Source organism: Bubalus bubalis, chromosome 4, assembly GCF_019923935.1.
Source record: "Bubalus bubalis isolate 160015118507 breed Murrah chromosome 4, NDDB_SH_1, whole genome shotgun sequence".
Lineage (NCBI taxonomy): Eukaryota > Metazoa > Chordata > Mammalia > Artiodactyla > Bovidae > Bubalus > Bubalus bubalis.
The window spans coordinates 132,036,878-132,059,351 of record NC_059160.1 but is presented as its reverse complement, the minus strand read 5'-3'; the positions used below and the strand labels follow the sequence as shown (position 1 = coordinate 132,059,351).

General features: G+C 36.1%; 1 protein-coding gene across 3 annotated transcripts in view; it reads right to left on the bottom strand.

Annotated features, from left to right (window-relative positions):
* CHRM3 (cholinergic receptor muscarinic 3) overlaps positions 1-22,474 on the bottom strand; it is a 570,675-nt gene that overhangs the window by 50,445 nt on the left and 497,756 nt on the right. The gene's annotated exons all lie outside the window — the stretch shown is intronic.

Here is a 22,474-nt window from a genome sequence, read left to right as displayed (position 1 = left end):
TCTTCTAATGAATATTCAGGGTTGATTTCCTTTAGGATTGACTGGTTTGATCTCCTTGCTGTCCAAGGGACTCTCAAGAGTTTTCTCTAGTACCACAATTTGAAAGCATCAATTCTTCGGTGCCCAGCCTTCTTTATGGTCCAACTCTCACACCCATACATAACTACTGGAAAAACCACAGCTTTGCCTATATGGACTTTTGTCAGTAAAGTGATGCCTTTGCTTTTTAATATGTTATCTATATAAGTATTATCTATTATTTACTCATTCAATTCCTACTTAAAAATAGTACAAGATCAACAAACATGTGAAAAGCAGGCTCAACCTCATTCGTTATTAGAGAAATACAAATCAAAATCACAATAAGGTACTACTTCCTGGCCATTAGGAAAGCCATAGTTAAAAAAAAATCAAAATAAAATGGAAAACAACAAGTGTTGGCAAGGACATGAAGAAATTGGAATCTTTATACATTGCTGGTGGGATGTAAAATAGTATAACCACTCTGGAAAACAGTCCTGGGTTTTTCAAATGGTTAAACATAGGGTTGCAATATGATTCAACAATTCAGAGAAATGAAAACACATGTCCACACAAAAACTTGCACACAAATGTTCTTAGCAGCATTATTTATAATAGTCAAAGGGCAAAAACAACCCAGATGTCTAGCAACTGTTGACTGGATAAACAAATGTGGTATTTCCATAAAATGGATTATTATTCAGCCATAAAAAGTAATATAGCACTGATACATGGTACCATGTGGACAAACGTCAAAAATATTATGCTAAGTGAAGAAAGCAAGACACAAAAGGTCACTCATTGTATAATTTCATTCATATGAAATATCCAGAATAAATAAATCCATAGAGACAGAAAGAAGATCGGTGGTTGCCAGGGGCTGGGGGTAGGGGGAGTGACTACTTAAGCCATACAAGGTCTCCTTTTGAAACTAGATGGAGGTCATCATTACTAATATTGTGCATATATGAAATGTCACTGAATTGTATACTTTAAAATGGTTAGTGATTAATTTTATGCTATATAAATTCTACCTTGATTAAAAAAATCCTACAAACTGTATGAAGCAAATACAACACAATACAAGCAAATACAATCTCCTTTCTTTTTTCCAAATGAAAATACTCAGGCAGGTTAAGTACCTTGTTGCAATTTCCAAAAGTAGTTAATGCAAGAGCAAAACCAGAAGTCTAGGCAGTCTGATTCTAGAACACACACTCAAACAAACAACTACTTACTAATGTTCTTCTTACTATTTCTTTTGAACGTTCTTTGATTTGATTCAATGAGAATAAAAAGAGTTGATGATCTAGAGGGGTGGAATGGGGATAGGTCTGACTGAGGTTCTGGAGGGAGGGGATATATATATATACACATATGGCTGATTCACATTGTTGTACAGCAGAAAGTAAAGCAACATTGTAAAGCAATCATACTCCAATTAAAAACAAATGTAAAAAAAAGGTAAGAGCATTCTAAAGACGGGTATGTGGAGAAGGAAAGGGATGATCTAATGCATACTTACAGTGAATGTATTCATGTGTATGATTAAAGAACAGCACCACTTGGCTGTGCAATACTGTGATATCAAAACAAGGATGCCAGTTTATGAGAGCTCTTGAAAACCAATCAATGAATTTAACGTTGGTGCTTTCTTGCTGTCTAATAAAATGACTAGGGCATCACTGAGTGAATTAATTTGAAGTCTTCTTGCTCGTAGGCAACCATTAAGAGTTATGATGTACACAGTGTGAACTACATAACCTCTACCTTGTACACATATTTATAGCCATATTTCTATGACATATAAATTGTTTAAACATAAACATTTTAACATCTAGATCACTTAACTGACTAGGGACCACACTAATTAATGTCCAAAGCAAGTTCAGCATCTAAGATTTCAGACAGATAGCAATGGGGTAAAATATGATGAAAGACTTATGGATAATTAAGTTCTTTGTCAGCTGATAAATTATTTTAATCTTTGTGTCCAATTGAACTGGAAAATCTGACTGTGCTGCTATTCCTTATGCTTGGCTAGCTACCCTCCAGGTCTCTTCATGACCTAGACAAAGTTAAAAAACAAAAGGCACCTCAAGTAATAGCAGAAATTACAAATTACTCAGAGAGAGCCTCTGGCACCACTAAGTAATAAGAGTAATTTTAAAATAGTCATAAATAAATAAGAACAAATGGCACATATTAGTTCAGTTTCCTTAGATCTAGTTTGTAACTTCAAAATCTTTTGGAATTATTAATTTAAGAAGGATGTTTTACTTATGTTTTAATTTTTATCTTTTGTTCATCATGGATGTTTTTGCATTAGTTTTTTAAAATTTATTTTTTGGCCACTCCCTGTGTAGCATGTGGGATCTTGGTCCCTAACCTGGAATTGAACCCATGCCCTCTGCAATGGAAGCTCAAAGTCTTAACCACTGGATAGCCAGGGAAGTCCTGGATGTTTTATTTTTAACTTGATTTTTATTATATACATACAATTTAAAAATCCAATTTTTTTGATTACTTTAAAATTTTTCATCTCGAAAGCAATAAACCTCATCTCATCTTTAGGAAACAGACTAGTGTTTTGCCTGTTTGTCAGAGCAGCTTTATAAATCAATGTTGGAAAGGCACCTTAGTTTTCATATCCTAGATTTAAGGAGATTTTTGTTCCAAATAAAAATGGTTTTTACCCTTTGGGAGGAGTGTTAAAATACTATGTTTTTTAAAAAAATATTGGGATCAGTAACTGAAAGTTCTCTGTCTTGCTTTAGCAATTGTCTGTATGTCTCAAACTCACCACACATTCATTTCTACCCTGTGGCTTCTGATTTTCAAAAGTTTTAAACAGTCTCCTACAAAATCATCTAAGTTTTAAAGACAGCCCTGGATGCTAGTTGTCTTCAGGAAGCTTTTTCCAACCAAGTTGCTGCCACAAAGAAAGCATTGGCCAGCTCTACTTTTAATTTAGCAAGTGATTCATTACTTTTAATGCGCTATAGAGATTATGTTCAGCTGAAGGTTTGCTTAAAATTTTGTACTGAGATGGGCCTTGCCTACTCTCTTTATGAAATGTCATTCAAACAAATGTCAGCTCTTCCAAGGAATCTTCACTTACTATCTAAGCTCGTGGTTTCCCTTCCTTCCTCTCTCCTTCCAACCTTCCACCCATAAATGTTGATTAACCACCATCCATGTGTCACATACACTGTGCCAACTATCCCTGTCTTTCATGGATATTTCATGCAATATTATATGGCTGCCAACTGTCTTGCCAGTAATGATCTCATATAACCTACATGGCTATGAGCATCTTGGTTCAAGAACTGTGATTCATGGTTGCTAAAGAAATCAGCATGGTGAAGGGGAAGGAATACAGATGGGAACACAGAGTTAGGACAATTAACATCAGTTTCAAGGGAGCAGTGGATGAAGCCAAAAAGAGAACAGAGAATATTGGATCTCTGCTGAAGCTAGAAAAACTAGACTAAAATTTTCAGTAGTTTATAATACTTAAGATCACCTGAAGTGATTCCCTCTTGGAAAATGTTAAAGAAAAACACCCACAACAACATAAAAATGAGTTACAATGATATGCCTCCTGAAATATTTAGGAGAACATGTACTGATGTCTGCAACTAACTTCAAAATCCACCAAGAAAACATGACAAATTGTTGGATGGATGTAAGCAGATACATGCTATAGCAAATATAGCACAAAACTAACTGTTGATTCTAGGAGGTGGGTTTAGGGATGTTGTTGTTGTTTAGTGGCTAAGTCATGTCCGACTCTTTGGGACTCCATCGACTACATGAACCCACGTCTCCTACACTGGCAGGCAGATTCTTTACTGCTGAGTCACCAGGGAAGATATTTACTGTAAAATTCCTTCAACTTTTCAGTATGTTTGAAAACTTTTATAATCAAATTTGGGAGAGAAAGATAATTATAATATAAAAAGGCAATATAAAGAGATGTTCTCTTATTTTACCCATTTGTCAATCTATAAGCAGGCAAGTTTATCTGTGAATAAAGTCCGTTTATATGAGTGTGTGTGTGTGTGTGTGTGTGTGTGTGTGTGTGTTGTGAATCTGAAAAAAAAGATTCATTTGCTAGTAAAAACCCACTAATATTGACTAAGTTTCCTAGGACACAGTGAAAATATTCAGCTCAGTTCAGTTGCTCAGTCATGTCTGACTCTTTGTGACCCCATGGACTGCAGCACGACAGGCTTCCCTGTCCTTTACCAACTCCTGGAGCTTACTCAAACTCATGTCCATCGAGTCGGTGATGCCATCCAACCATCTCATCCTCTGTCATCCCCTTCTCTTCCTGCCTTCAATCTTTCCCAGCCTCAGGGGCTTTTCTTGTGAGTTAGTTCTTTGCATCAGGTGGCCAAAGTATTGGAGCTTCAGCTTCAGCATCAGTCCTTACAATGAATATTCAGTACTGATTTCCTTTAGGGTTGAGTGATTTGATCTCCTTGCTGTTCAAGGGACTCTTAAGGGTCTTCTCCAAAACCTCAGTTCAAACGCATCAATTCTTTGGTTCTCAGCTTTATGGTCCAACTCTCACATTCATACATAACTACTTGAAAAACCATAGCTTTTACTAGACGGACCTTTGTCAGCAATGTCTCTGCTTTCTAATATGCTGTCTAGGTTTGTCATAGCTTTTCTTCCAAGGAACAAGCATCTTTTAATTTCATGGCTGCATCTACCATCTACTAAAAAAATAAAGTCTATAACTGTTTCCATTGTTTCCCCATCTATTTGCCATGAAGTGATAGGACTGAATGCCACGGTGTTCGTTTTTTGAATGGTGAGTTTTAAGCCAGCTTTTCCACTCTCCTCTTTCACTTTCATCAAGAGGCTCTTTAGTTCCTCTTCCTTTTCTGCCATAAGGGTGGTGTCATCTGCATATCTGAGGTTATTGATATTTCTCCCTATAATCTTGATTCCAGCTTGTGCCTCATCCTGTCCGGCTTTTGCATGATGTCCTCTGCCCATAAGTTAAATAATCAGGGTGACAATTTACAGCCTTGGCGTACTCCTTTCCTAATCTGCCTGAAGAACTATGAATGGAGGTTTGGAAGTGAAATATTAATGTGAGTTTATCTTGCTTATAGCCTGCTTTGTCTACATGCAGTGAAGGAAATTCTTGTCTAACGTGGGGAGGGAGGGGGTAGTGTTTTTCACAACAGTAATTCATCTGAAGCTTAAATAAAAATATTTGATGTAAAACTGAGTTATGTAATTTTTTTAATGGATTTCACAATGAAGCTGCTAATCAAAAAGGTCCATCTCAAACCTAAAAATCCTTCTGTACTCAAGTACTAAAGAATGTTTGGGAATGTATGATGATTCATAATCATTTTAAAATTAAATTATTTAAATCATTTTAAATTTAAATTCATAATCATTTCAAAGCCATAATAATGGGAATTGTTCCTTCTAATAGGAAGGCAAGGGTTTATTCAAGGGACACTCATCACTTATGTTCCAGTAGGCATTCCCAAGACAATGGTGAGCAAGGTGGAACATGCTGAAGCGTGTCTAAAACACTTAAGGCATTTGGATGAATAAAACATATTTCGATTTGCAAAGTCAAGAGTGAAGGGCATTGCCAGAAACAACTGTATAATAAGTCTGTTCAATCTTTGCAGATTTTATGAATGAAGTGACATCTGATACACAGTGAAAGAAGTACCTGACAAAAACTAGGAAATGGCTTTTATTCTTGAATCTGAGCAATGCAATTTGTAAAATGGAGCAATTAACTTTAAAATTCCTTCCACTTATCTGAATTCTTTTGACACATTCAGTATTAAGCCTTAAAAGAGTGACGAGAAAATGCTAGAGCTTAAATTTTTCATGTTTTCCAAACAGGAAAATATTTTTTAAATCTCTAATGGCCAAACTGATTTAGAATGAACAGATTGGTAAAAACTTTGGATTTATAATTCTTCCCTGTAAACAATAATGGCCCGTGTTTCATAGTGGATATGACTCTTTAGGCACAAATGCAAGGCAACAGGCAGTTTGGAAGGGATTTCATGTTTTTCCTTATGAACCCAGGTGGCATATGAGTCATATCTTCTGCAAATCACCTACAGGCTAAATAGAGCCCATACAAGTTGAGTATTTAGGCATCTGCTTGTTTTTAAAACATGCCCCCCCCCCCTTTTTTTTTGGGTGCATCGGACAAAGAACGAATGCAAGCTTAAATGCCTATGGGCTCAAAATATCTTGCTAAGTTCCCTCATCATAGGGACACGGGCGACCATAATAGATGGTGTTGTTTAATGCTCTCAAATCATAGAGATGTAAGTGACTATTTAATAAGAGACAAGATGATTTTAACAAAGTCTTCAAATGAAATTACTAGGTTTTTAGCTTCTTTATATTTTGTCCTATAGGTTATGACTAAGAATTTTCCAGGTATTATCAACAAAGAGATTTATACATAAAATAAAATGTGCTCTCAAGAATAACCAGGAAACAATCCACTTAAGCCTTCACAAATCACTGACTGCTCAGTTCTCACACTGCATGCATTTCATATGATCAATAATCAAGTGGGCATTAGGGCAACTCTGTGCCCTATGGTGAAATGTAAGAGAAGTAGAAAGCACACAGCCTCCACATGGCTTTTCAAGAGCTTGCAGTCTGGTTGCAAATAATTAGCAAACGACAGAAGATCCAGTACAAAGCAGTGTTAATGACAGTAGCATAGGTTATATACTTGGATTACTGTGATGTTGAATGGTTTGTATTGGAAACAAATTGAGATCATTCTGTCATTTTTGAGATTGCACCCAAGTACTGCATTTTGGACTCTTTTGCTCACTATGAGGGCTATTCCATTTCTTCAAAGGGATTCTTGCCTACAGCAGTAGATCATGATCATCTAAATTAAATTCTCCGATTCCTGCCCATTTTAGTTCACTGATTCCTAAAATGTTGATGTTCACTCTTGCCATCTACTGTTTGACCACACCCAATTTACCTTGATTCATAGAACGAACATTCCAGGTTCCTATGCAGTATTGCTCTTTACAGCATTGGACTTTTACCACCAAACATGTCCACAGGTGGGCATCATTTCTGCTTTGGCTCAACTTCTTCATTCTTTCTGGAACTATTTGTCCACTCTTCCCCAGTAGCATATTGGATACCTACCAACCTGGGGGGCTCATATTCCAGTTTCATATCTCTTTGCCTTTTCATATTGTTTATGAAATTAGAAGATGCTTGCTCCTTGGAAGAAAAGATATGACAAATCTAGACAGCATATTAAAAAGCAGAGATATCACTTTGCTGACAAAGGTCCATGTAGTAAAAGCTATGGTTTCTCTAGTAGTCATGTATGGATGTGAGAGTTGGACCATAAAGAAGGCTGAGTGCCAAAGGATTGATGCTTTCGAACTGTGGTGTTGGAGAAGAAGGGACTCTTGAGAGTCTTGAGAGTCCCTTGGACTGCAAGGAGATCAAACCAGTCAATCCTAAAGTAAATGAGTCTTGAATATTCATTGGAAGGACTGATGCTTCAGTTGAAGCCCCGATACTTTGGCCATCTGATGCGAAGAGCCAACTCACTGGAAAAGACCTTAATGCTGAGAAAGATTAAAGGCAGGAGGAGAAGGGAACAACAGAGGACGAGATGGTTGGATGGCATCACAGACTCAGTGGACATGATTTTGAGCAAACTTCAGGAGATAGTGAAGGACAGGGAAACCTGTTGTGCTAAGTCTGTGGAGTTGCAGAGAGTTGGACATGATTAAGCGACTGAATAAGAACAACATGGGCTATAGAAGTTTATTGTTAATGAAACACAGTAAGTATATAGAATTGATAAAACTGTATTAAATTCTCCTAACAGTTATCAGGACATTGTTGGCCTTTTTAAGTTAGATCTTTATAATATGGGAAAAGTGTGAAAGTTCATGGAAGAAAGAGATTCAACTGGGCCAATTAAATTCAACATACTTATTAAAAATCCTACATAGGAATTTCATTGACATGTGCCCCTTTTGAGAAATATCTCTAGTCTTTATGGATGGCCAACAGGTACATGACTAGTGATGCTCAACATCACTTATCATCAGGAAAATGCAAACCAAAACTACAATGAGATATCATCTCACACATGTGAGAATGGTTAGTATATAAAAGACAAGAAATAACAAGTGTTTGTGAGGATGTGAAGAAAGGGGAATGATTGCATACTATTGCTGGGAATGTAAATTGGTGCAGCCAAAATGGAAAATGGTATGAAGGTTTTTCAAATAATTAAAAATACAGCCACCATAAAATCCAGCAATTCCACTTTTGGGTATTAATCCAAAGGAAACAAGACCAGTAACTGGACAAGATTTATGCACCCACATGTTCACTGCACCATTATTTATAATAGTCAAGACATGGAAACAACCTAGGTGTCCATCAATGGATGAATATATAAAGAATACACACACACAATAGAATATGTAAAAAATGGGACATTATTCAGCCACAAAATAGAAGGAAATCTTGTTATTTGTGGCAACTTGGATGACCCTTGGACCTGGAGGGCATTATGTTAAGTGATATATAAGTCACACAGAGAAAGACAAAATTTTTGTTTTATGTGGAATTTTTTAAAAGCAACAAAAAAATGAGCTTATAGAGTCAGAGAACAGATTGGTGGTTATCAGAGATAGGGAGTGAGGGATGGGTGAAATAGGTGAAGGTGGTCAAAAGGTATAAACTTCCAGTTATAAAATAAATAAGTCCTGGGGATATTATGTACAGTACAGTGACCATGGTTAATCACACTGTATGAATGTTTGAAAGTTGCTAAGAGTGCAGATCTTAAAAATTCTCATCACAAGAAAAGAAAGTGTAAGTATGTGTGGTAATGAATGTTAACCAGATTTATTGTGATGATCATTTTGCAAAATATACAAATACTAAATCATCATGTTGTATACCTGAAACTAATATAATGTTAAGTCAATTATATCTCAAAAACTATCAAAAACTTCAATGAAAAAAAATTCAACTCCCTTCTCACACTTTCTCCTTATTCATTCTATGTGTATATTGATTTATGTATGAATTTACCATCCTAAGAACACAAAGTTATATATTTACTACATTTATGTATGTCTTGACCTAATATTTTTTTAAGATTCATATTGAAAGCATTCTATTTTATCCAGAAACAATGTACTTGTGTCTCAAATATTTTAAACTGCCTTTTATCATAGGTTGCATTGATATTTTAAATAATTTTTCTCTCCAGATGTGTATCTCTATATACATATATGCATATCTTTTTCTCTATATTGGTAATTTTAATTTCAACCTTTCTCCTGAAATGCCTTTCTCTTAAAAAGCATATGAATAACATCTTTAGTTTGTCTTCTATACCATATTTTAATATTAATAGCACACATCATGTTCTCCAGGATCCAGTTAAATACCTTCCACTTTATCCATTTTAGGATTTAGGGAACAACAATAATTTAGGTTGATATTAAGAACACCCCAAACCAACACTCTGAACGAAAGCATGTGAACAGAAGAAACAATTCGTTTCCGTTTTCTTACATCCCCAGGTGTTTCCTTATTTGCTGTACTCTGACCCTACTGATCATTTCTCCTCAGAACTCTGTTGTCTGGGGAACGTTTACTACTAGTTTATCATACTACTGCTAGTGATTAGCACTCCTTCTTCCTCTTAAATTGTTTTTTCTCACTTGTACTTTCATGGGTAAAACAAGTGATGCTGGGCTTTCACGCTCCTTGTCATTCCTTTCTGCTTATGTTACCACCTATAAGCCCCAAGAGGGAAGGGATTTTGTTGCAATTATTTAGTGCTCCATCCCTTGTAGAGAAGCCTGCCTGACACACAGAAGGGGCTTAGCAAATATTTAATGCTGCTGCTAAGTCACTTCAGTCGTGTCCGACTCTGTGTGACCCCATAGACGGCAGCCCACCAGGCTCCCCCGTCCCTGGGATTCTCCAGGCAAGAATTCTGGAGTGGGTTGCCATTTCCTTCTCCAATGTATGAAATTGAAGAATGAAAGTGAAGTCGCTCAGTCATGTTCGACTTGTAGCAACCCCATGGACTGCAGCCCACCAGGCTCCTCCGTCCATGGGATTTTTTAGGCAAGAGTACTGGAGTGGGGTACCATTGCCTTCTCCGAAATATTTAATGAATGAAGGTCTAAATGAAGAAATGCCTATTTTTATGTCTTTTTGTAAATTTCATAATTCTAAAGAGAAGAATGAATTTACCTTAATTGGATATTTTTAGATTTCACCTGACTCATATCTTAAATAAAATATATATCCTCCTCCCCTGAGAAGCTACATGTACAAAAATCTTTAAAATTCTAGAAAACAGAGAGTAATGTATTTCTTGCTTTCTCTACCAATGTGAGCCTTTATCAGAACTTTGAGAAAATCAGGTAGGATCCTTTATTTGTATTTTTTTAAACTCTTCTTTTCAATTTAGTTCTAGCCCTTTATGAAATATGTAAAGGATAGAAACAAAGATCAGGACGATTACTTTTACACTTAAGTGTTTTATGGGTTTTGAGGCAACATAATTCCATCCATTATCCCTTCTCCTTTCAACTTAATCCAATTTCATAAATACCAATTTTCTATTGAGCTTAGCATAAAGGAGATGAAAAAGAATATACTGGTGAACCAGACATGTTCTCTGAAGATAAAGAATCTGCTTTCTAACAGACACACACATTAAGTTTTTACACAAACAGTGGAGGTACAAAGAGTATTCCCTTCTTCAAACTAAAAAAGCATTTAAATTCTACAGAAAAGGCAATTCTTTATAATGTTGGAACTTAGAAATAGATTTTATTTTCCAAGTTACTTACACCTTTTTGGCACTGAAATTTAAAAAATGTTTCAAAATGTTGGATTTACTTTTAATTTCTAAAATTTAGAAGGGTGTCAAATTACATGTCACAAAAGAATCTGCCTTTAAATTTAGTCTAATAAAAGTAGAACATCACAATAAAAAGAACTTAACATTTTTAACTCTATAAACATTTAAAACCACTTCCCCAAATATTGATTTGGTTGTGAGGGAGATACTGAGATATAAAAATATAAATAAAAACTCAGAGGATGAGACCAAACCTTTGTAATAAATTACTTTTTAGTCATAAAATATTTAATTATATTCAGGGAAGCCCCATATTAATAGAAGCAAAGAAATAAACATCTTAGTATTTCATTTAAGAAGTTGTAAGAAAAAAAATGATGAAAACCTCAAGGAGTAAAAAGAAAAAAAATATGAAAATAAATTGATAAATTAATCTGAATACACAAAAACCAAGTATAATAATGGCCTAAAATAATCAACAACAGAACATATTCATTTTTTATGAGATCAGGAGAAAACAAAATAAAAATTACCATGTAATTCTTGTCAATACATAAACTAGAATGTGTACAACTTCACATGCATTTTTTTAGTAATACTACCAAGTATAAACTTTTTTCATTTTCATCTAATTTCTTGAAAATATTTTTAAGCATGTTAAATTTCTTTTATTTATTTATTATTTGTCCATCTCTGTTCATTTTTTTCCAGTTTTACTGAGATTTAATCATTATATAGCACTGTATAAGTTTAAGATGTCTGGCCTAATAACTTGACTTACATACATTGTGAAATGATTACTACAATAAGTTTAGTTAACATCCATCATCTTGTAAAGATTAAAAAAATTTTTTTTCCTTGTGATGAGAACTCTTTGGATTTGCTTTCTTATGAACTTTAAAATACACTGTATAAGGCAGTGAAAGTAGTTTCTTGAAAATACTTTACATCACCAATTCAAAGTACTGAATATTTGCTGAATAATTCTAGAGTATACAAAAAATTGATAAAACATGGGCAATTGAAACAATTTAGATTGGCTGCTCATAATCCAAAATTATGGGCACTGTTTTCATTTGCATATGATTTCCTAAAGAATTTATTGGTAAGAATAAATTTATTGGAATTTATTGATCTGAATGATAAATCAAGAGACCTGGATTCTAGTCTTGGCCACTATCCATGACTACATGGTCTTTGTTAAAAATGAAAAATTCTCTCTAGAAGGACATGGTAGTAGTTGTATCTGAAATCCTGTACAAAGAATATAATTGAAGATTTAAAAAAGATGCCTGTTATACTTGCACAAGGGCATAACATTGTATTGAAAGGGATTTGAGAAATTTTCAGAGGCAGAAACAGGCTCAGAGTTGTAATGACTAGAACAAGCTCACATTCCAGTTAATGTACAATTAGGTAGTGTTTAATTCATTGCTTTCTCAGTTTTATCAGACTTCTCCATTTGCTGCCACATTTCTTTTATGAAACAAACCTAGCTTTTAATAACAAGCCATTCTCAAAATGTGATTCCTTGACTTAGTGAGGGAAGAACTTTCTTTACAACTCTTCAACAAATTCAGTGTAAATAAGATCCGAGCACGTTAACTGAAGTTGAATTAGACTTTTTGTCTTATGTTCCAGCTGATAAGTGAACCAAATCATCTAAATCAGTACTTTTTAAAACTTCAGTGTGTCTACAGGGATTTTGTAGACAGTTCAGTTCAGTTCCCATACTTGTTCCTCAGTTCTAGCAAGTTCCCAGGTGGTACTGATAGTGTTGGTCACTTTGAGAAGTGAATGTCTACTATAAAAAAGGAAAGTCATCTGGGGGAAAGGTTTTCATTCTGCAACTATATAAAGACTCATCCACAAGCTGGAATCAAGATTGCCAGGAGAAACATCAACAATCTCAGATATGCAGATGACACAACCCTTACAGCAGAAAGGGAAGAGGAACTAAGGAGCCTCTTGAAGAAGGTGAAAGAGCAGAGTGAAAAAGCTGGCTTAAAACTCAACATTCAAAAAACTAAGACCATGGCAACCAGTCCCATCACTTCATGGCAAATAGATGGGGAACCAATGAAAACAGTGACAGACTTTATTTTCTTGGTTCTAATATCACTGCAGATGGTGACTGCAGCCATGAAATTAAAAGACGCTTGCTTCTTGGAAGAAAAACTATGACAAACCTAGACAGAATATTAAAAAGCAGAGACATTACTTTGCCAACAAAGGTCCGTATAGTCAAAGCTATACAGAAATCTACTGGGTTTTTTCAGTAGTCATGTATGGGTGTGACAGTTGGACCATAAAGGAGGCTGAGCACCGAAGAATTGATGCTTTTAAAGTGCAGTGTTGGATAAGACTCTTGAGAGTCCCTCAGACTGCAAGGAGATCAAACCAGTCAATCCTAAAGGAAATTGATCCTGAATATCCATTGAAAGGACTGATGCTGAAGCTCAAGTTCCAATACTTTGGCCACCTGATGCAAAGAGCTGACTCACAAGAAAAGACCCTGATGCTGGGAAAGATTGAAGGGGAGAGGAGGAGGGGATGACAGAGGATGAGATGGTTGGATGGCATCACCAACTCAATGGACATGAGTTTGAGCAAACTCCGGGAGATGGTGAAGGGCAGGGAAGCCTGGCGTGCTGCAGTCCATGGGTTCACAAAGAGTTGGACGACTGAGCGAATGAACAATATCACTAGAGGTAAGGAAACTATACCTTTCCTAGGTGAGCTTTATGGAAACAAGCAAACAGTCAATAGCTAAACAGTTTCTATAAATTAAGTCCTAGGCCAGTGCTGAGAGCAGCACATGCTTCTTCCATATCTATATTATGACAATCCTGGGTTCCTAAGAAGGTGTCAAGTTTTGCTAATTATTTCCTATCTGAAAAGGACTGTGGGTCTTTAACATGTTTCTAGAAAGCTTTTTTTTTTTAATCAAACATGGTTGAAATCAAATTTGGATTCTTTTATACCTAAATTTCATTTGTTAGACAATTGCATTATATGGAATAGCCTTTTCTCAATGAGTGAGTGGTAAATAAGAGGCTGAAAAATCTTTCTATGGTTCTACCTGCTCCTGCAACATAATATTAGAAGATAAAAACACTTCACTTAAATATGCAATAATTTAGCAAAATATATGGTTCTTCTGGAATAAAAAGTTAGAAATTATTTTTTCTTTGAATTTCCTTGATATCTCAGAGTGATCACATTCCAATTAAAGTAGTGAGTCATTTCTTAATGAAGGATTAAAAAGCACTAGATTGCTTCCTTTAAAGTTTGGTTAATTTTTGAGATCAATGAGTAAATTTGCTAGGTAACATTACTCTCCAAAATGAGTTACACTTTTTCATTCATTCAGTTCATTTTATGTTTTTCACTAGAAAGTAATAATAGTGAGGTTTTCCTATCAATCTTGTTTTTCCTAAGCCAAATCAGTCTTGGTTTTTACTCACTTTTCCCAGATTTTCACTCTTTTATTTGGATATAGGATCTGAATCTTATGGTCTGTAACAGATCCAAGAATGCCAAAAGTGTCATGGAAGCCCACAGTTTGGGAAACAGAGAAGTCATTTTCCTTCTGCTTGACATAAATATGTGAGATGGCAGTACCACTTATTTTCCTATATTGGGTGGACAGCATTTTATCTTTTACCAATAAGATCAGATCAGATCAAATCAGTCGCTCAGTCGTGTCCGACTCTTTGCGACCCCATGAATTGCAGCACACCAGGCCTCCCTGTCCATCACCAACTCCCGGAGTTCACTCAGACTCACGTCCATCGAGTCAGTGATGCCATCCAGCCATCTCATCCTCTGTCGTCCCCTTCTCCTCCTGCCCCCAATCCCTCTCAGCAGAGCATATAGCAAAAAATATTGGTAGAAGTTGGCATATCACATAATTGAAAACTTATTTTTATAGATATCTGATTATAACATGCTTCCCACCAAATGATGTCCAAGTTCAAAAGATTATACATTTCTTAAGTATTTTCCAAGAAATTTAAACACATTTATATTAGAAGCATATGCTAAAGTGTCAAAAAAAGGGAGCAGATACATTTCAATAAAACCAGGGTTCATGAGCTGAAGACACCAATTACACCTATTATTAATATTAACAAGAATAGCTAACATTTATTGATCACTTACAAAGAATGTTACCCATGTTAACTGTCTTATTTCTTAGAAAACCCCCATGAGCAAGTATCTTATCATCTCATTTTATATATGAAGAAACTGAGGAAACAAGAAGTTAATCAACAAAGTTCACACAGTGAGTGAAAGAAAGAGCTTCTTTGAACAAATCAAGATGAATTTACATCAAAAGTTTGTGCTTCTATTTATAATAGCCAGGACATGGAAGCAACCTAAATGTCCACTGATGAGAAAAGAATCAAGAAGATATAGTACATATTACAGAACGGACTATTTACTCAGATATAAAAAAGGATGAAATAACGTCATTTGCAGGGAAATGGATGGACCTAGAGATTGTCACAATGAGTGAAGTCAGACAGAGAAAGATAAATATAATATGATATTGCTTATACGTGGAATCTAAAATAATGGTACAAATGAACCTATTTACAGAAGAGAAACAGAATCACATATGTAGAGAACAAATTTATGGTTACCAAGAAGGAAAGTGGGGGAGGAATAAACTGGGAGATTGGGATTGACTTATACCAATTCGGTGGACATGAATTTGAGCAAACTCTGGGAGACAGTGAAGGGACAGGGGAGCCTGGCGTGCTGCAGTTCATGGGGTTGCAAAGAGCTGGACATGGCTTACTGCCTGAACAACAACAACTACACCCTACTATATATAAAATAGATAACTAATAGGACTACTGTATAGCATAGAGAACTCTATTACAGAGAACACTCTGTAATAACTTACATGGGAACAGAATCTACAAGAGTGGAGATATATATATATATATATATATATATATATATATATATATAACTGATTCACTCTGCCATATAGTAAAAATTAATTCAACATTGTAAATCAACTATATGCCGATAAAAATTAATAGAAAATTGTGTCTTTTACTACCTTAGAATATGGGAAGAATGTAAAAGTATTTTATTAGGGTCTCTTTATATTTTGCTGCACAATAAATATCTGTGTTTTGCTTCTTATAAGTTATATCATCTCATATGACAATTTTTCTAGTATTTAAAGAGGTGAAGTCAACAACACCCATATACAGGCAGGATCTTAGGTCTGTCTTACACTCAACCTCCAGTGGCACACTGCACTTATAATAGGAAGTATCCGTAGATGGAAAAATGTAGCCGTTGGTCTTATCTTTGTTCTGCAACGATACTTGAATCATCACCAGTAATAAAGACTCCTGGGACAGGGAAGTAAATATGCAAAATCAGAATGGTATTCAGCGTCTTCCTCCATTCATGTGTTGGCTTTGCTAAAAACAGCCCAGATTTTGCTTGAATTGTAAACTAAGCAAATATGACTAGAGGATACATAGGGAACAGATGTTGATTTTTAAAAGACTACTTATCCATCATCACTTTTTTATATAATCAGCTGAAACTAGCATTCAATCCCTTTTCTTAAAATGGTTTAAAGTTTACCCATAATGATCAAGTCTCAAAGACTCCATGGTGAAAATGGAGCCATTTATTTTGAAAACTCTATACTGTAATGATGGTCTGGTGAAATTTATTTTTTATGATCAAATTATTTTCAATTTTATAGGATCAAGAATATTTAGAATAGTATTCCTGTACATGTTGTGTAAATACCATGGCACATTTATACCATAGTTTAAGGAGTCAAAGTTTATTATTCTTGATAATAAATAATAGATACGTGTAGTTCTACTATACCTAAACATGGTATATTGAGATGCCCTTGCAGAAACAAATTCAAATAGATATAATAAGTATTTCTGAAAGGATGAATAATTTCTTTCTAAGTTGGAAAAATACAGCATAGAATTTAAAAACTAAGACCAAAAAGCTTGCATCTGCTGGTTACTTAATGCAGATATCGGTCAGGTTGTTCAACCTCCCTGCACCTCAGTTTCCCTTTGAAAAATGGAGATAAACTGCTATGAGGGTAATGGGGCATAATATATATAGACCACTTAATGATATCTAGCAGTCAGTAAATTGCAGCAGTTTTTTCTAATTTTTTGAATCATTAAAATCATATAAAACTAACTGCAACACCAGGATGTTTAGAAACTATTGAAAAGTACTGCATATTTTATATGGGTTTGAACTTAGCAGAACAGACAACCGAGCCAACTAGGAGAATTTTGAGAATAACTTTGAATGATGGAAACATTGACCATAACTCCTCCTCCTCCTTTCAAAGCATGTGTGATTCCTTAGCTGAGTCAGAGCTAATTTTATTATTGGACAGTATGAAAAATTTCTGAATTTAGACAATGCCTCCCTTGCCATGGATGGATATATCTATTACAATTAGGCAAAATTATGCATAAACGTCTTGAAAAAAGGATATTTTAATACGAGGGTGAAGTGAGGGTGAATATGAGCGGTTATCTCATATATTTACAATAGTGAGATCTGCTTCTCAGTACCATGAATCCATGTGGTTATTTTTCATTTACTTATTTTTCCCATGTAGTTAACCTTACATCTACTTTTAATCTTTCTTTTTGATTATGGGCTCACAAAATTCATACTAGTAAAAACATTAAAGTCACTGCAAATAATCCTTAAATATATCTAAATCAAATATATTTGTTATATATTATTTTATATATTTTAGTGATTTTTGAGGCATGACATAGATTCTAACAGCCTACAAAATACTCATTCTCCTTATGTCTCTGAATTTCTATTTTAACTCATGTATATAACTACTTGGCTAAAAGACTACATTTCTAATATCTCTGGCAGTCAGGACTAAATCTTTGCCATTGAGAAATAAAAGTAAATGTTGGCTGCACTTTCAGAAAGTCTCCTTAAACGACAGGTGGTATATCATCGCCATTTTCACCTTATTTTTGAAATACAGATGTAATGGGTGGAGTTGCAGCAGAAATCCTTGATAATAATAAAGAAGACAGAACAGAACACTGGAGTGAGTTGTTGTTCAGTTGCTAAATCGTGTCCAACTCTTTGCAACCTTGTGGACTGCATTATGCCAGGCCTCCCTGTCCTTCCCTATCTCCCAGAGTTCGCTCACACTCATGTCCACTGAGTCAGTGATGGCATCCGGCCATCTCATCATCTGTCACTCATGCTGGAGAAGACTTGAGGGTCCCTTGGACAGCAAGGAGATCAAATTAGTCGGTCCTAAAGGAAATAAACCCTGAATATTCATTGGAAGGGCTGATGCTGATGCTGAATCTCCAATACTTTGGCCATCTAATGCGCAGAGCCAACTTATTGAAAAAAGACCCTGATACTGGGAAAGACTGAGGGCAGGAGGGAGTTTGAGGACTCTATAAGACATGGAGCCTTGTCAATTCCGGCCTGGCTCCTAAACTTCTTTTACATGTAAGAGAAACAAGTCACTGTTACTGAAGCTTGGTATCCTGTCTCCTGCAGCTAGACATATTCCTAGTCAATATGAGACAGGTCTGGGACCTGAGACCCTTTGCTGCAGTGCTGCAATGCTTGCACCTGGACACACCTCTTCTTGAGTAACAAAATACAAAGAAATTGTATGCGACTAAAAATAACTGCTTGCATGCACAGTTAGAGAAAATTCTGAACAAAAGATACAGAGAGTCCCCAAATCCCCACTGCCACTTTTGAAGAGCAGGGAACAAAAGCAGGGTATTGCACATGTCCTCTGCATACAATACTACCTAAAGGGTAGGCAAACCATTAGGTAGTATTGTATGCAGAGGACATATGCAATGCAAACCATTTGGAGAAGGCAATGGCACCCCACTCCAGTACTCTTGCCTGGAAAATCCCATGGATGGAGGAGCCTGGTAGGCTGCAGTCCATGGGGTCGCTAAGAGTCGGACATGACTGAGCGACTTCACTTTCACCTTTCACTTTCATGCATTGGAGAAGGAAATGGCAACCCACTCCAGTGTTCTTGCCTGGAGAATCCCAGGGACGGGGGAGCCTGGTGGGCTGCCATCCATGGGGTCGCATAGAGTTGGACACGACTGAAGCGACTGAGCAGCAGCAGCAGCAGGCAAACCATTTAAGCCACCCCTTTGGCTTGACCCCTGGACACACCCCTACCCTCACCCCATACAAGGAGGAAGCTTGACCCCCTCTGAGAATGAACAAGCAAGGGAACCTGTTGTTTGTTCTCGCTCCTCCTTGCTACAGCAGGGGCCCCAGTTATACCTTGCCTGAATTTCTTGTCTGGCCTCTAGTCAATTTCTACTGATTGAGGAGGCCAAGACCCCTGGTCAGTTAGAAATAGACAAGGTATAGTTTATGGAGTACTTATGCAAAGAGATGTTCTATCCAAACTGGATACAATATGCCACATATCTTTCCTTAGAATTCATCATTCATAGTAACACAATAACTATAAGAACGCAGAGAATCCTGTAATAAAAGAAAATGCTTGACTTCATTAACTCATTGTTTCCCAGACATATATGATCATAGCTTTTTAAATTGTTGCAATAACACCTTTCAATACCCTGGGTTAAAAAATACGCCTTTCATACAATGCACCTTAGAAAGGCTGTTCAGTGCTGCTGTTCTTCTGAATTTGTATTTGTCATAAATTGTCCCTATTGCTCAGCCTTTTGCTAACCTGCTGCTTGGGGAGACCTGTCTCTTTTTTTTCTTAGACTTTGGCCAAACTAGCATGTCTGGAGTATATTTCATTGTGTTGTCCACTGGTGCATTAGACTGAGAATCCTTTCCTTATGTGAAATGGATGCAATTAGTTTGACTGAGTTTAGATAAAGTCTGTTAGATTTTTCTTGGGTTTATAACAAAAAAAAAATCACTAGATATCTACTAGGAGCAATAATTTTTCCTTTACGTCTAGATAAATGTTCAAGTCTCAAACAGACAATAACTATAGTGGTCCCAAGAATATAATTTTTCTTATAGGCCTTTCAAGAGAAAGCATTTTCTGAAATTTACTTTTAAAATGACATTGACACTGCCATCTATGTCAGAAAGAAAATTTACAAGGAAACAAAGCAGAGATTTATTACATCAGCAGGGAGCCCTATCCCAGAAAATGTCTATTAAATCATAGCTTTTTAAAAAAGTTAGAAGGTTAACTTAAAAATCCCTGAACCTGAGATAAGTGTGTTAAGATACATTTTCTTTTTTAGCAGTTAAAATTTTATTAGTGTGCATTTAAGAATCGTTTCCACCTAGTCCTCTGTTGATAAACTACGTTCTACCAAACTTGTATTCTGCAAAATCAACACAAATTTAAAATTCATTTTCATAAAGGCAATGCTCAACGGTATCCCTTCTTTATAAAAGGAAACATAAAGGAACATTAACCATAGTCAGCAGGGGCTCATGTGACAGTACATGGTTTACAGTGATATATGTGTCCACTCTTTTTTTAAACTTTTATTTTTATTTACTGTATTTAGTTGCAGCATGTGGGATCTAGTTCCCTGACCAGGGATCAAACCTGGGCCCCCTGCATTGGGAAAATACAGCCTTAGTCACTGGACCAACAGGGAAATCCCTAAGTGTCCACTCTTGACATGTGTTTAGCAGACATCTGTAATTCAAGCTATAATTTGATCACAAGCTATAATTTGATATGGAAGGCCTAAGCTTTGAACTGTTTTTATGGAAGGCCTAAGCTTTGAACTGTTTTGTTGTTGCTGTTCTTCAGATTTAGTTTTTTTTCTCTAATGCCTCTTTATGCAAAACAGTTTCAGAAACAAAATGATGCTTTATTCACATAGTGAACTCCAACAACTTAAAAAGTACTCTTAAAGTTTGAGTAAAATGTGGGTCCATGCTCAAATGACTACATGAGCTGGACAATATACTGAGTGAAACAGACAAGGTATAAGACCTGAAGGTACGGTAGGAACTTTCTGGAAACAAGGATTCAGGTCTGGCTGTGCCAGATTTGACTTTTCAAGCAAAGCATGTAGGTAAATATTCTGGTTTTAAAATGTGTGTGCTGTGCTCAGTTGCTCAGTCATGTTGGATTCTGTGACCCTTTGGACTATAGCCTGCCAGGCTTCTCTATCCACGGGATTTCCCAGGCAAGAATACATGGCAACTGATTATTTGAAAAGCAAAAACAGACACAAAACACAACCCATATTAGCAGAGTAAAAGTCAACTAAAAGCTAAAAAACAAACTGGGTCTAATTCCTGATTTGGCCCAGTGGTTGCCAGCTCGCTACTTCTTGTTACGCCGTCTCTTTTCCTCACTTATCATCTCAGTGAGGAAGCATTTCCTACAGTTTTCTAGTATCTCTTTGTTCACTAGCTCTTTTGTAGGTATTATGTAGCTTCTTAGTACTGTGACTAAGTAGAACTTAAGGGAAACTCACTGACTACAAGCTCTTTTCTGCTGTACCATGCCACTCACTCATCTTTGACCTTTACCTTTAAAAGAGTACATCTTTTGGAGGAGGCAGATTAAATTTCCCCTGAGTCTGGAGGTTGGAAACAATTTCTAAGACATCTTCTATAAGCCCCTTCTCTTTGTTTGCACTGCATTCCATCTACAACTTTCTCAGGCCATCATCTCTCCATCCTTCCCCCTTCTCTATCTTTAATTACCAAAATGGGTATCAGTATCTTGGTTGAGAACCTGGGCTTTGGTTTTCCTGGCTGTCTAGTGGTTAAGACTTTGCCTTCCAATGCAGGGGGTATGGGTTCTATTCCTGGTTGGGGAGATAAGATCCATTATGCCTTGCAGCCCCAAACCCAAAACATAAAAGAGAAGCAATATGGTTACAAATTCAATAAATATTTTAAAATGTTCTACATTAAAAAAAAAAAAAAAACAACTTAAAAAATAAAAAGAACCTGGGCTTTGAAGTCAAATGCATTGGGGTAACTACCTGCCCTGCCACTCACTCATCAAATAATTACTTAGTCTCTTTGTATCTAAATATTTTTATTGGTAAAATGGGTTTGATAGGTGGGAAAGCTGAATGGAATAAGGAATCAGAGTCTGCTCTATCCTTAACAGCAAATATTAGCAAGAGGTACTCATTTTATCATTATATGGTTCTAATTTCCAGGGAATTCTCCCTGAATTTGAGTTAAAATGTCATCTGCTGGTCCCAGTATTACTTCTTAGGATTGAAGCAATCATGTTCATCTTAAATGTAATCTTAGAGTGAATAGTGTGGCTGGATCCATGTGGAAAGGGGATTTACTATCACCTCTTTTGTTCTGGATACTGACTGCATTTCTTTTCCCATTGTCTGGGATCATATGCCATAGAAAATAGTAGTGACTGATATTCAGTTCAGTCGCTCAGTCGTGTCTGACTCTTTGCGACCCCATGAATCGCAGCACTCCAAGCCTCCCTGTCCATCACCAACTCCCGGAGTTTACTCAAACTCATGTGCATCGAGTCAGTGATGCCATCCAGCCACC